The sequence below is a fragment of the Dipteris shenzhenensis genome, chromosome 27, assembly GCF_047967505.1.
Source record: "Dipteris shenzhenensis isolate YYH24624 ecotype China chromosome 27, Dip_SZ_1.0, whole genome shotgun sequence".
Lineage (NCBI taxonomy): Eukaryota > Viridiplantae > Streptophyta > Polypodiopsida > Gleicheniales > Dipteridaceae > Dipteris > Dipteris shenzhenensis.
In genome coordinates this window covers 7,875,251-7,879,901 of record NC_141622.1, presented here as the reverse complement: position 1 = coordinate 7,879,901, position 4,651 = coordinate 7,875,251, and positions in this window count along the sequence as shown.

Below are 4,651 nucleotides of genomic sequence, written 5' to 3'. Positions count from 1 at the left end.
ATGGACAAAGTATGAAAGGGCAGCTTTGCGAGCTATAGCATCTGCATCATCGGCCCCTCAAAGTCTCGTAGGGATGGAACACTTAAAGATGAGCAAACTTGTTATGGCTTTAGAGCCTCGTCTTCGCTCAAAAGTAATGAGTAAAGATCCAACAACATACGTGGAGGCACTTCGCATTGCAACCATGAAAGAAGCTTCTCTAAAGATCGAATCCTCTTTTGTGTCTTCAACAGCTTCAACTTCTAAGGTGGGGGTGATGGGCACTCCTTGTAAAGAATAAGGGAGAGAGATAGGAGACTCAAGTTCAGCTTTCTTCACAACACACAAAAGAGAGAGGACACAAGGTTGGAGGGTGAAGCCTTTCTTCACTTTTGCACACAAGAAGAGGGAAATACCCTATATGTCAAACCCTAGAATACGTGGTTCATATGTGAACCCAAACCAAAAACATACGTGGTAGTCTAACTACACCATGAGTACAACTAACATAGGCGGTGACATAAATGATAGTCATCCAGGAGATATATCGGGGGTAGAGCTTGATATCTCAACACTCCCCCTCAAGATCAAATCCATCTCACGTACACCAAGCAAGCTCCTAAATCTGCGAAGCTTCTCGGTACCCAATGCCTTCGTGCTCCTCAGTGCTGACATAGACAAGATCAATCTCACCAGCTAGAACCTTCTCTCTCACAAAGTGATAATGCACCTCAATGTGCTTTGTTCTAGCATGATAAACTGGGTTATTAGCAAGCATGATGCTGCTAATGTTGTCACAATGAATGACAACTACTGCATGAATTGACTGTCCCATATCTGCAAGTAGCTTCTGTAACCAAGCTACCTCACATGTAGCCATTGCTGCACCCCTGTACTCAGCCTCTGTGCTCGACAAGGCAACTGTTGGCTGCTTCTTGCTGCTCCAACTGATGGCACCACTCCCAAGGGAAAACATAAAACCACTAGTAGATCTCCTGTCTGAGACACTACCAGCCCAATCAGCATCTGTGTATCCATGTACCTGTAATGCACACCCAGCTTCATAAAACAGTCCATAATGCAATGTGGACTTCACATACCGCAGTATGCGCCTAGCTGCATCCAAATGTGGCTTCCTCGGTGCCTACATAAACTGACTCACTAGCCCCACAGCATAGCTCAAATTTGGTCTGGTTATAGTCATGTAAATCAAGCTACCTACTATGCGCCTGTACATAGTAATATCTTCAAGAAGCTCACCTGTCTCTGCATTGAGCTTCACATTCTGCTCCAATGGAACAGAAATAGGCTTACAGCCTGTCATCCCATATTTGGACAGCATGTCCAAACCGTATTGCCTTTGCAACAGCCATATCCCACTCGGGGATCTAATAACCTCAATGCCCAAGAAGTAACGCAGCTCTCCCAAATCCTTCATCTCAAATTTCTGCTTCAACAGCAGCTTCACTTCATTAATGTCTGCATCACTATCACCTGTAATAATCAAGTCATCAACATAGATGACTATAAGCACAATCCCTCTGTTTGTCCTTTTCACATAAAGTGAAAAATCTGAATTGGAAATCTGAAATCCAATAGTGACAAGATATTGCCCTATCTTGTCTGACCATGCCCTCCGTGCCTGTTTTAAGCCATACAAGGCTTTGCGCAACCTGCATACAAAATCGGGGTGTGAATTATCCTCATAACCTTCTGGCTGCATCATATAAACCTCTTCCTGCAAATCACCATGCAAGAAGGCATTTTTCACATCCATCTGATGCAAAGACCATCCCTTTGCAACAGCCATAGCAATTACTGCTCTCACGGTTGCCATCCTTGCAACTGGGCTGAAAGTTTCCTCATAGTCAATTCCATATGTTTGCGCAAAACCTTTGGCAACCAATCTTGCCTTGTACCTACTAACAGACCCATCAGTATTGTGCTTTACTTTGTAAACCCACTTGCAGCCAATAGCCTTCTTATCATGAGGCAAAGGCATCAAATCCCAAGTGTGGTTTGCATCCAAGGCAGCCATCTCTTCATCCATAGCTGCTTCCCACTTTTTATGCCCTGCTGCATCCTCAAAACATGTGGGCTCTGGCTCCTCTAGAACCTTGACCATATAAGCATAGTGATGTGCTGTATACCCATCATATCTCAGCCTGTCAACTGGATACTTAATACGAGTGGACCTCCCTACAACTGGATCAGTTACAGGAGTCTTTAAATCATGCCTGCTTTTCCTTGCACTAGGTGTAACAACAGAAGGAATCCCAAGTTCCTGATCAAGGCTCATTTCAGAGCCGCTTGACTCTCCATCAACATGAGAGCTACCAGCAGACACATCAAACACTGGAGCATGGTCTACTTTTTCTTTTCCTTTATGTGATACCTGCACAGATACCTGCACAACACTATCAGGGCTGCCATGTGACGATTCACTAGATCTCAATCTCCCTGTCCATGCATTAGATCCACTAGTAGAGGACTCTCTGGGTCCACTCAAGGCTTGAGATTGCTGCTCTGCATTTATTGCAGCATTCCCATTTCCTGCATCTGCATCTCCTACCATAACAATTGGTGCATATTAGCTACTCATTTCATCAAAAACAACATCTCTGCTCACTTGCATTTTGCGGGTGGAAGGGTTATAACAGCGATACCCTTTCTGGTGCTGAGCATATCCAATAAAGATGCATTTTTCTGCCTTTGGATCTAGCTTTGTTCTCTTCTCATCAGGAACATGAACATAAGCTATGCAACCAAATACCTTCAAGTGAGAAATATCGGATTTTTGGCCTGTATACATTTCTTCAGGCATCATGCCATGGACAGCTGCAGTGGGGGTTCTATTCATAATATAAACAGCAGTTGCTACTGCTTCAGCCCAAAAATAATCAGGCATGTTTTTCTCATTTAGGATCGCCCGTCCTACTTCTGCAATATGCCTGTTCTTCCTTTCTGCAACCCCATTCTGCTGAGGGGTAGACCTGCATGATTACTTCCTTTGAATTCCCTGTTCTTTCAGATATTCACAAAATTCTTCTGAAAAGTACTCTCCCCCTCCATCAGATCTTAGCACTTTAATATGCACACCTTTCTCTTTTTCAACCATGGCCTTAAAAGCCTTGAAATGGCTGAACACTTCACTTTTGTGCTTCATAAAATAAATCCACACCTTCCTAGTGTAGTCATCAATAAACGTCACATAATAATGGCATCCACCAATAGAAGCAGCTTTGGTTGTCCAAACATCTGAATGGATCACTTCCAAAGGTCTTCTGCTCACCTTAGCATTTTTGGGAAATGCATGTCTGGCCTGCTTACCCATTTGGCATGCTTCACATACCTTTTGCATTCCCTCAACTCTGAATTTAGGCAAACCTGCAACAATGTTTTTCGTTTGCATAGATTTCAGCCTTTGTATATTCACATGCCCAATGCGCTTGTGCCATATCTCAATATCTGCAATGACACTCTCCCATGCGCAAACATAGCAGCTTTCACCTCAGGCATATCAACATCCAAGGTGAACATTCTGCCATTTTTGTTGCCTTTCGCAACCAAGCGGCACTTATTTTTCAAGTCCTCAACAAAGCATCCATCAGGATTAAATCTAACCTGCAGACCTTGCTCAACCATCTGGCCAACTGAAACCAGGTTCTTAGTGATTTTTGGAACATGAAGTACATCTGCCAAGTACTTCGTTTTGCCATCCTGCATAGCCAATGGCACTTTACCAACCTGTGTAATTGGGTGCGCAGTATCATCACCTCTTTCAACATAACCTGGCTTATTTAAATTTCTAACATCATGAAACCACTCACCATGACTGGTCATGTGGTTAGAGGCACCTGAATCAACATACCAAACATCATTGCAAGCTGCAGCATCTCCTGACATGGAGTTAACCATATGCTGCATCACAAAAAGGTGCTCATTTCTGTCGTCACCATGCCCACTTGATGATGCATAGTTGCTTTGCTGCAACTTCCCACTTTTGATGTCATTCTGCTTTTTATAGCATGTATTCTCCTTGTGTCGAGGCTTTCCACAATAATAGCATTCTGTACTGCTATTTACTTGCTGGTTCCTTTGCCATGAGCCACGGCCTCTTTGGCTCCCCTTGCCTCTAGAACTACCACGTCCTCCTCCATAGGACTGGTTTTCCTGTTGTTGCTGTTGGTTCTGATTTCCTGCACGGACACCAAAACGGCCTCTTCCTCTACCCCTGCCTCTACCTGTATTCGAGTAGAAAGCAGTCTCTTGAGAAGTTGAGGTGGCTGAACCACCGTTCCTTTGCTCTTCACTCAGCAAGAGAGCAATAAGTTCCTGAAAATCAGGAAATGTTTCACGGACTCCAATGGATGTCCGAAACTGTGCATAATCTTTCCCAAGACCATTCAAGGTCACGGACACTAAGTCCTCATCATCAACAGGTGCTCCAATGGAGGCAAGAGAATCTGCAAGGCCTTTCACCTTCAAGGAATACTCATTTATATTCAGATTTTTCCTTTGCACATTGTGCAACTCCTGCTTTAGCTGCATCTTTCGTGCTTTGGTATTTGTGCTATACAACTTCACCAATGTATCCCATGCCTCCTTAGGCGTCTCTACGTCCTGTATATGCACAATCATAGAATCTGAAATGCTAACAGATAGCCAATAC